We start from the raw sequence: 12,189 nt of genomic DNA, 5'->3' as shown, positions 1-12,189 counted from the left end.
TCAGGAATTCCTCTCGGTTTCTGAACCAACTCACCCTCCCCTGCTGCTGTCCATTTTCTAACTTTGCCTTTGATATTCAGATCAACTGGCTTGTCGTAAATATAATCCTTTTACCTGTTTTTTCGGGTCTTTGTTGTAAGAGAGATCCCCGGAAGCGTCTGGCTATTCTGCCATCTTGACCCCACCTCCTCAAATTATTTTTTTGATATGTTGTTGAATTCTTTTGGCTAGAATTTTGTTGAGGGTTTTTTGCATTTATGTTCATGAGTGATATAGATCTGTAATTTTCTTTTTTTGTGGTGTCTTTACCTGGTTTTGATATCAAGGTTATGCTGGGTCCATAGAATGAGTTAGAGAGTATTCCATCTTTTTTGATGCTCTGAAATACCTTAAGTAGTAGTGGTGTTAACTTTTCTCTGAAAGTTTGGTAGAATTCTCCAGTGAAGCCATCAGGTCAAGGGCTTTTTTTTTTTGGGAGTTTTTAAATTACCTTTTCAATATCTTCTTTTGTTATACATTTATTTAGTTGTTCTATCTCTGTTAGTGTTAGTTTAGGTAGGTAGTATGTTTCTAGAAATTTGTCCATTTCCTCTAGGTTTTCAAATTTGTTAGAGTACAATTTTTCTTAGTATTCTGTTACGATTCTTTTAATTTTGGTTGGGTCTATTGTGATATTGCCCCTCTCATTTCTTATTCCGGTTATTTCCTTCCTCTCTTGTTTTTCTTTTGTTAATTTGACCAATGGTTTATTGATTTGGTTGATCTTTTCAAAGAACCAGCTTTTGGTCTTGTTAACTTTCAATTGTTTTTCTATCCTCCATTTCATTTCATTTCATTCTGCTGTAGTTTTTATTTTGTTGTTGGTGTTTTCATCTGGCGTCTGAGGACTTCTATTGCTGCTCTCTTTCTATTTGTTTGAGTTTTAGGGTTAATGCTTTGATTTTGGTCTTTTCTTCTTTTTGGATGTGTGTGTTTGTTGCTATAAATTAACCTCCAAGCACTGCTTTTGCTATGTCCCAAAGGTTTTGTTAGGATGTGTTTTCATTCTCATTTGGTTCTGTGAATTTCTTTATTCCATTCTTAATTTCTCCTATAACTCAGTAGATTTCAGCAAGGTGTTGTTCAGTTTCCATGTGTTTGATTTTTTTTTCTTTGCTTTTTCTGTTATTCATTTCTACTTTTATAGCTTTTTGGTCAGAAAAAATGCTTTGTAATATTTCAACGTTTTGGATTTTTTTAAGCTTGCTTTATGGCCTTTTTTTTTTTTTATATGGCCTAATATGTGGTCTATGCTGGAGGCTGTTCCATGTGCATCGGAAAAGAAAGTATACTTGGCTGCTGTTGGGTGGAATGTTCTGTATATGACTGTGAGGTCAAGTTCATTGATTGTGGCATTTAGATCTTCCTTGTCTTTATTGAGTTTCTTTCTGGATGTTCTGTCCTTCACTGTAAGTGGTATGTTGAAGCCTTCTACTGAATAACAACAATAAGTTGAGCTGTCTATCTCACTTTTCAATACTGTTAGAGCTTGTTTTATGTATCTTGCAGCCCTGTCATTGGGTGCATAAATATTTAATAAGGTTATATCCTCATGCTGTACTGACACTTAAATCATTATATAGTGTCCTTCCTTATCCTTTGTGGTGGATTTAACTTTAAAGTATATTTTGTCAGAAATTAATATTGCCAGTCCTGCTCTTTCTTGATTGTTGTTTGCTTGACTTATTTTTTCCATCCTTTCACTTTTACTTTCTTTGTGTCTTTAAGTCTAAGGTTTGTCTCTTATAGGCAGTACGTAGACAGGTCTTTTTAAAAAATCCATTCTGCCACTCTCTGTCTTTTTATTGGTGCATTTAGTCCATTTACATTCAGCATAATTATTGATAGGTATGAGTTTAGTGCTGTCATTTTGATGTCTTTTTTTTGTGTGTGTTGTTGACATTTTCTTTTTTCCTCTTAATTTTCTGTGCTGCTTTTTTCTTTATATATTTTCTTTTTGTCTTTTTCATTGCGTCGATTTTGTTTTTGCTGAGTCTTTATGTTTTTCTTGTTTTTTATTTTGATTGTAGGATTGTTATTTTTTTTAATTTAAGGTATTTGTTCATGCTTCTCTAAGGTTACTTTAGAATGGGGGCATAGTTCATAATACTGTCTCAAGCTAGAAACAGTTCAGACAAATAAAACCTATTTCCTCTTATTTTTCAAGCTACATTCAAAGAATCATCTTAACTTTATTTTATTAGGGTTAATACTGAGAGCTAGAAAGATAGATTTTTTTTTCTTCTGTAAATTTAAGTCAGGATTTCTGCTCCAAACCACACAGAAGAATCCTAAATTGTATTTTTAACATTATACAATTCAGATGATTTAGTCATTATCAACTATTGGGTTTCCTGAAGAAAGTGTGTGTGACAACTTAGTCACAGAAGAAGAGATGATATGGGTGGTTTTTGTAAATTTGCATTTATTTATTTCTTTTTGCAGTTTCAGCTAAGAAACAAAAACAAGCAAAACACTTAGTGTTCCTGTATGAAGTATGCATAATTGATGGGCCTAGAAATAAATGGCAAACTGACTTAGTGCTAACAAACTAAGAAATTTCTTCCAGAAAAGATTTATGAATAACAAGATCAACTGGAATTAATGGAAATGAAAAATAGGCTAAGGCAGATTAAGCTACTGCTTAAATTAGACCCTGCATGTATGTCAGCATGAATTAACTCTTTCAGGTCTTTATTTAGCAAAATATTGCTGTAATGGCTATTAGAAACATTTTGGGCCCTAAAAGATGTCGGGCTCAAGGTAAGTCTAGAACCATGAGTTGAGCAAGGAGAAATCCACCCAGTGATTTTTGTGGACCACTGAATGACTACTTGCTTGCAATTAATATATGTGTAAAATGTATAGATGGATAGACTTACCGTTGCTGTGGTGTCAAGGAGCTATACCTCATTCCTGGGTTTACTAAGGCATCTTGCTCAGTCATTGATATTGAGTGTCATAATGGTGTGAGGCGGTACATGGTGCAGTGTAGATCCCCATTCCCAATTCTCTGCTCAGAATGTGCCAATAATTCTGTTCCTAAAGGTTTATTTTGCAAAATGTATTGTGCATCAAGGGAGAAGCTAGTGCGTGTGTGAGTGTCTCTTTTTCAGGTTTTTCCAAAGTTTATTGTCTCTTATTCATGGGAAACATCTGGACTCTTCTTATGCTCAGTGACCACTAAGTTCCTATTAGATTTTTGAGTAAGATTCTCCCTTCAATATTCTGGACCATTTAGGAGATTCCCCATCTAGACAGCTTTGATGGAAGTGACTGCTTTCTAGTACAGGATTCAACTACATTTCTTCTAAATGAACCTTATCTTGGCTTCAGTGACTTTTATAATATTTACTTTTTTATGGATTTGCATATTGAGACATTTATATGTTTATGAGTGTGTAGATGTATGTATGTAATATTAGATGTATGTATGTAATATTAGATGTATGTATGTATTACTAGAGACTGGCCATTGGAACATGTGTAAGGGAATTAAAAAAAAAATTTAAATCCGACGCATCTGATATGATCTGAAATGGCCATTTTGAAGATTGGGTACAATTCTCTGTTTTTGGTTCTGTTTTCACCCTAGAGGCAGCCATCTTCCAAACTGTTTCTAAGACAGGATGTAACTACACTGAGACACTTCCCTGTCACATATCCGTGTAACTGCTGCACTGTAACCAAATGAAGAAAGAGAAGTATACCCTTTTAAGCCAATCACCTTACAGAACTGGGCACAGGTAGCCCTGCCTTAAAATGATTGACTACCTTTCGAGTAATGCCTTTCGTTGATCTAAGCCTGTGATTATCAATCAAGTAATGTCCTTCAATGATTTTAGTTTGTAAATACCAATCAAGTAATGTGTTTCGTATTCATTGCTCTCCTATAAAGCTTCACTGCTGAGTGGCCATTTTGCATTACTGGATTCCACTGCATGGAGTTCATTCTAGTCCCAGCTTGAGCTGTCTCTTTTCTTTCAATAAATCTCTCAATTTTACACTAATCAGAGTATGGATGTTTATTCTATGACAAGCATTTGGCAAGTTTTCATCAGTTATGGGTCATATAGTCCCAGGGGACTCTGAAGAGCCTTCTCCCAACCCCAACAGATTTTGTTACTGAACCTGGAATTGTGCATGGCCAGACTTGTCAAGTATCTGGACACAGGTCTTTGAGAAAGAGAAAGTAACTTTGCTGAAATGTGCAGAGAAAGGAGCTGGGAGGAAGTTCTTCAGATCTGGCTCCCTGAGTTATGGGGAAGCAGGGTTTATACGTGATTTGGGCAGCAAGATGGTGGTTGCGTAGGGGTGCTGGGGAGGGAAAGTTCTAGAAGATGCCCAGGAAACAGAAGGTGATGTGGTTCTTGTCAGACCTCTTACTTTGGAATAAGGTTCAGTTGATGATTTTTCTTCTGATTTGTTCCTCCAGTTGCTGCTTCCCCTGTTGAGGTCAATTATTGGTCACAGCTGGCTCTTCTGCACATGCGAGGTGGGCCAAATCTGGCTTGGGCTAGTTTAAGGACTAATAGAAATTTACTTGCATTCATGGGTCAGGTTAAAATGTCTTTGTTCCTGATATCACCGTACAAGCTAAAGTGCCTCTCTTGTTGTTCTTCCAGAAAAGTACAATAGACATTCATTTGTAATAGGCTTCTACAAGGAAAATGACAAGGGAGATATTAAAAAACTGATTATTTCAGCCTGTTTTGAGTATCGTTTCAACATCCCATTACTCAAAATATGATGGAGTTAAATAGTATTTAGACAGTATAGGGGTTAAGGGTATAGGGTCTTTTCAAATCACAGTTCTACCGTTGACTAGTTGCATAATGTTGGACAAATTATTAAACATCTCTGTGCCTTTATTTTTTCCTCTGTAACAGATATTTCTTAAAAGAATTGGGACTATAATGGTAATTTCCACATAGGGTTGATATGTAGGTGTCACAGATTGAATTGTCTCTTCCCAAAATGTGTGTCAACTTGGCTAGTCCCTGATTCCCAGTATTGTGTGATTTTCTACCATTTTGTCATCTGATGTGATTTTCCTATATGTTGTAAATCCTACCTCCATAATGTTAATGAGGTGGAATTAGTGGCAGTTACGTTAATAAGGCAAGACTCAATCTACAAGATTAATTTTAAATCAATTTCTTTTGAGATATAAAAGAGAGAAGCAAGCAGAGAGACAAGGGGACTTCATACCACCAAGAAACAAGAGCCAGGAGAATATCATGTCCTTTGGACCTGAGGTATCCGTGCTGAGAAACTTCTTGATTGGGAAGATTAATGACAAGTACCTTCCCCCAGAGCCCACAGAGAGAGAAAACCTTCCCTTGGAGATGGCACCCTGAATTAAGACTTTTAGCCTCCTAGACTGTGAGAAAATAAATTTCTCTTTATTAACGCCATCCTCTTGTGGTATTTCTGTTATAGCAGTACTAGATACCTAAGAAAGTAGGTTAAATGAAATAATTCATGTAAAATGTTTAGCACAATTCCTGGCATATGGTAAAAACTAAATAAATATAAGCTTTTTTATTTTGTATAAATTTCGAGGAACAGTTAAGTACATGGTTAAGTAAGAGTTGAGTATGGTTATTTGCCTTGAAAATAAAATGAACAACTCCATTAGTACATATGGCTTATGGTCATGCATAGGATCTATATCTATATCTCTGTATTGCAAAGGAATCTAAGATTTTGGTGGCTCCCCAGCAACAGAACATCACCAACACTTACCCAGAAGTAGGGAGGAAAAGTCTGAAATATAATTATTCTTTCAGGGCATCTTTGATTGCTTTCTATACAGGTAGGCAGAGCAAATGTCATCTTCACAGTGAGGTGAACACTGACCATCCTATTTAAAATTGCCAGCCCTCCTTCTCATTACACCCCACTCCCTATTCCTGATTGCTTACTCTGCTCTATTTCTTTTCTTTCTGGCAATTATTGCCTCTAATATACTTGATTATTTACATACTTGTTATTTCTTTGGCTTCTTTGTTTGCTTTTTGTTTCTTTTTGGTTCGTTGTCTGTCTCAAAGGACTATTACTTCTAAGTGTTAATATGTCAAACAAGAGGTGGGAAGTTAAGGTGGTCCTGTGGCTTGGAAGACTGATACTCACCTTGTAGTGTGAATAAATCTAATGATTCCTGACAGTTTACTTTGAGTTGTGCCAAAAGTCCATGTGACTTCTCTCTCAGCACTGCCAGCCCTCTGGGGGCACTCTTTCTGTGAAGCAGAACTACTAACCACACCACTACAGTTCTCTGTATCAAAGGTCAAAGTTCCAAAACATTTTAGCATTTGGCCACTCCCCAGAGCCTTTAAGTTGCTGTATTTCTATATATGGTATTGGCCATTTTGAATCAGACAATCATATGGTCTACTATGCTGGGAATGACAATTGAAGAGGAATGGTATAGCATCCATAGTCAAAAACAACACTTCAGGATCAATACTGAAGTATGATACTGTCAGTGATAGGATAATATCTGTAAGCCTACAAGGAAGACCAGTTAATACAACTATCATTCAAATATACACACCAACCACTAAGCCCAAAGATGAAACTGAAGCCTTTTTACCAACTTCTGCGTCTGAAATTGATCGGGCATACAATCAGGATGCATTGATAATTACTGGTGATTGGAATGTGAGAGATGAAAACATAGAAGGATTGGTAGTTGGAAAAAATGGACGTGGTCATAGAAATGATGCCAGAGATCACATGATAGAATTTTGCAAGACCAACAACTTCTTCATTGCAAATACCTTTTTTCAACAACATAAATGGCAACTATACACATGGACCTTGCCAGATGGAACACACAGGAATCAAATCTACTACATCTATGGAAAGAGATGATGGAAAACCTCAATATCATCAGTCAGAACAAGGCCAGGGGCCAACTTAGGAACAGAACATCAATTGCTCATATGCAAGTTCAAGTTGAAGCTGAAGAAAATTAGAACAAGTCTATGAGAGCCAAAGTATGGCCTTGAGTGTATCCCACCTGAATTTAAAGGCCATCTCAAGAATAGATTTGATGCATTAGACACTGATGACAGAAGACCAAATGAGTTGTGGAATGACATCAAGGACTTCATACATGAAGAAAGCAAGAAGTCATTAAAAAGACAGGAGAGAAAGAAAAGACCAAAATGGATGTCAGAAGAGATCTGGAACTTGCTCTTGAATGTCAAATAGCTAAAGCGAATGGAAAAATGATGAAGTAAAAGAGCTGAACAGAAGATTTCAAAGGATGGCTGGAAAAGACAAAGTAAAGTATTATAATAACATGTGCCAAGACCTGGAGCTAGAAAACCAAAAGGAAAGAACATGTTTGGCATTTCTCAAGCAGAAAAAACTGAAGAAAAAATTGAAGCTTTGAGTTACAAGAGTGAAGAATTCTATGAGCAAAATACTGAACAATGCAGGAAGCAACAAAACAAGATGGAAGGAATACACAAGTCACTGTACCAAAAAGAATTGGTCAATGTTCACTCATTTCAGGAGGTAGTATAGAATCAAGAACCAACAGTACTGAAGGAAGAAGTCCAAGCTGCACTGAAAATACTGGCAAAAAACAAGGCTCCAGGAATTGAAGGAATACAGACTGAGATGTTTCAACAACACATACAGTGCTGAAAGTGCTCACTTGTATATGCAAAGAAATTTGGAAAACAGTTACCTGGCCAACTGACTGGAACAGATCCATATTTATGCCTATTCCAAAGGGAGGTGATCCAACATAATGTGAAAATTATTGAACAATATTAATGTCACACACAAGTAAAATTTTGCTGAAGATCATTCAAAAGCCGTGCAGCAGTACATTGACAGGGAACTGCCAGAAATTCAAGCTGGATTTAGAAGACTTGAAACAAGGGATATCATTGTTGATGTCACATGGATCCTGGCTGAAAGCAGAGGATACTAGAAAGATGTTTACTTGCCTTATTGACTATATGAAAGCATTAGACTTTGTGGATCATAACAAATTCGGATAACATTGAGAAGAATGGAAATTTCAGAATACTTTAATTTTGCTCATGAGGAACCTGCACCTAGACCAAGAGGCAGTCATTCAAACAGAACAAAGGGATACTGCGTGGTTTAAAGTCAGGAAAGTTGTGTGTCAGGGTTGTATCCTTTCACCATAGGTATTTAGTCTGTATGGTGAGCAAATAATCCAAGAAGCTAGAGTATATGAAGAAGAATGTGGCATTGGAGGAAGACTCACTAACAACCTGCATTATGCAGATGACACAACCTTGCTTGCTGAAAATGAAGAGGACTTGAAGCACTTACTGATGACGATAAAAGACCACAGCTTTCAGTATAGATTATAGCTCAACATAAAGAAAACAAAAATCCTCACAACTGGACCAATAAGCACATCATGATAAAAGGAGAAAAGATTGAGTTTGTCCATGATTTCATTTTTCTTGGATCCACAATCAACACCCATGGAAGCAGCAGTCAAGAAACCAAATGACCCACTGCATTGGGCAAATCTGCTGCAAAAGACCTCTAAATTGTTAAAAAGCAAAGATGTCACCTTAAAGACTAAGGTCTCCTGACCCAAGCCATGGTTTTTTCAGTCACCTCATATGCATGTGAGAGACTGGGCAATGAGTAGGAAGACGGAAGAAGAATTGATGCCTTTGAATTATGGTGTTGGCGAAGAATATTGAATATACCATGAACTGCCAAAAGAACAAACAAATCCATCTTGGAAGAAGTACAGACAGAATGCTCCTTAGAAGCAAGGATGGCAACACTTCATCTCATACTTTGGACATGTTATTACAAAGGATCTGTCCCTGGAGAAGGACATCATGCATGGTAAATTAGAGGGTCATGATAAAAGAGGAAGAAGTGTGAAAACAACACACAATGCTTAAAGCTACGACCTGTGTTCTCTTCCGCTTTTATTTATGTACAATAACAATTCTTTGACTTGGTAGGATTCAGCAGCTTTGCCTCCAAATATTTACACATGGATAAATTTATTATGGAATAACCATGGGAGCTCCCCTATGGGAACTCTGTAGAAACTACAATATTATGTGTAAGAGTTCAGGGCATTTTCAGTTAGAAAGGGTGCACCTTAGAGTTTAATGGAAACTTAGTTCAATTCTAAAGAAAATTAATTACTTTTTAAGATCACTCTAGTCTAGAGGTAAAGAAGGAATATTCTATTCTACACAAAATGCGGGAACTCCTAGAGTAACTTGAAAACTCTCCAGGGCCTAAGATCCACTCTGAGCTCTCTTGATTTGAATAATTACTAGCTGGAAGTAAATGAATGTTCAATTTTCTATGTCCTTATTCCAAACTGAAAGCCCATTCTTAGCAGACACTTTTGCTTAGGCTAAGATTTCTCAGACTTGGTATTGGGTAACCAAATGTATTCTCCTCTTAAAACCAGCTAATGATTCTTAAATTGAGGAGCATGACTTTTAGTCTTCGACACTATTAGAAAGATTGTCAAATAAAGTAACACTAGTATTTATAGACGACCTGTGGTATGCCAGGTATTTTTACATATTTAATTTCGTTTCATTCTGACAATAGTCCTATGAAGTATGCACTCATTATATAACAAGTGTCTGTATAAAATGAACTGTGAGGATCTCTGGAAACAAATACAGTCTCTTCTTTAAAAAAAAAAAAAAAAGGAGGAAGACCCTCAATGAGATAGATTGACACAGTGGCTGCAACAATGGACACAAGCACAACAACGACTGTGAGGATGGCACAGGACCAGGCAGTGTTTCATTCTGTTGTACATTAGGGTCGCTATGAGTCAGAACTGACTTGACGGCACCTAACAACGTTGACAATTTATATATCATTTGAGTTTCATTCACAGGAAGCATTGTCTGATACAAATCATTCCACTATTATAGAACTGAACACATATCCCTGGTAGAAACTCTAGCATAACTTTATGTTGGCTTGTCTCATATTAAATACTACAGAATAACTTTAGTCCTTTAATCTAATTCTGATCTTTGGTTCTGGAGGGATAAAACGTTTTCCTTTTCAGGACCGGATTCAAGCACAATCTGACTTTAGAGACAGACTTTTCACAGTGTAGTCATTTTCCTCAACAGTTCAACTGCTATCCTTCCTCTGAACTAGCAAGGATGTTTTCTGTATATTTCTCCTCTCTGACCTCAGACATTGGTTCTCTCAAATCTGTCTTTACCACAACATTTTGTGCAGTTTGGTGATCTTTTCCTTTTTTCTGATTTGTCCTGACTTTCTAATAAGATATCTTTAATTCTTATATAATATGTTTAATTATTACACATTTTCTCTGTGATTTAGCTCTGTTTACATGAAGATATTTGTATGTTAAAGCACCAAGATGTTCATGTCTGCAAGGTTTGGTCTCACCTTCAGCCTCCACTTTATTCTGATTCTTACGTCATACCTTACCCCAGAGGTTTTTGGTTTGATATTCGTTGCACATCATATACACACACATACGACAAAATGTTTCATGGTTTGTTTTTTATGTTGTTTCAATATTTTGCTGGCATTAAAAATATTGCATCAAAATGTCAAGCACCTGTTAAAGCCAACTTTCTCCTGATTCTAAATATCGCTACTCTAATTTAAACAGAAAGTGAATTTTTAATGAAGAGTTGGATGTTGTTGTTGTTGTTGTTATGTGCCGTGGAGTCGGCTCTGACTCATAGTGACTCCATGCACAACAGAACAAAACACTGCCTGGTCCTGAGCCATCCTTACAAACGTTGTTATGCTTGAGCTCATTGTTGCAGCCACTGTGTCAATCCACCTCGTGGAGGGTCTTCCTCTTTTTCGCTGACCCTGTACTTTGCCAAGCATGATGTCCTTCTCCAGGGACTGATCCCTCCTGACAACATGTCCAAAGTATGTAGACCCAGTCTCGCCATCCTTGCTTGTAAGGAGCATTCTGTTTGTACTTCTTCTAAGACAGATTTGTTTGTTCTTTTGGCGGTCCATGATATGTTCAATATTCTTTGCCACGTGTCTGTCAGTTTGTCATACTGTGTGGGCCTGCATGTTGCTGTGATGCTGGAAGCTATGCCACCGGTATTCAGATACCAGCAGGTCACCCATGGAGGACACGTTTCAGCTGAGCTTCCAGACTAAGACAGACTAGGAAGAAGGGCCCAGCAGTCTACTTCTGAAAAGCATTAGCCAGTGAAAACCTTATGAATAGCAGCGGAATATTGTCTGATGTAGTGCTGGAAGATGAGCCCCCAGGTTGGAAGGCACTCAAAAGATGACTGGGGAAGAGCTGCCTCCTCAAAGTAGAGTCGACCTTAATGACGTGGATGGAGTAAAGCTTTCAGGACCTTCATTTGCTGATGTGGCATGACTCAAAATGAGAAGAAACAGCTGCAAACATCCATTAATAATCAGAACCTGGAATGTATGAAGTATGAATCTAGGAAAATTGGAAATCATCAAAAATGAAATGGAATGCATGAACATCAATATCCTAGGCATTGGTGAACTGAAATGGACTGGTATTGGCCATTTTGAATCAGATAATCATATAGTCTACTATGCTGGGAATGACAACTTGAAGAAGGTTTGGATAACTTGTAAAAATCAATGAGAATTCTGGATAGCAATTTGTGGGAAAATGGTCAGGAACCAAGGGAGCCTGGCAGCAGAAAAATTTGATTCAGAAATTGCAACTAACTTTATGTCATTGGACATCTATTCTACTTCTGGACATTAAACACTGTCAATGCCACTGGATTCTGGACACCATCAGTATAACTGGAAGTTTACCACCAACACCACTACCCTTGCCCATATTAACAATATCTCAGTCATTCCTCACAGAAGCTATCAGTTGATCAACCCTAAGTCACATGATTTCCCCCTAACATTCCGAGGGCAGACAGAAGGACTGCCGGGACCCCTCCTTCTAAAGTAATCCTGTGACAAGGGAGAGGTCTTTAATGCACAATTTCTCTTGATGGAGGAGGCAATCTCCATCGGTAAGAGTTCTTGCATGTTTTTGCTGGGTATTCCAAAATGCAAGGCTCAGACTGATCTTTATCTGGGCCATATCTCTAGGTTGTGTTTGCAGACAGCAACCCCAAGGAATGAGATAATGTC

Source organism: Elephas maximus, chromosome 4, assembly GCF_024166365.1.
Source record: "Elephas maximus indicus isolate mEleMax1 chromosome 4, mEleMax1 primary haplotype, whole genome shotgun sequence".
NCBI classification, from domain to species: domain Eukaryota; kingdom Metazoa; phylum Chordata; class Mammalia; order Proboscidea; family Elephantidae; genus Elephas; species Elephas maximus.
Note: the sequence above shows the minus strand (reverse complement) of the source record.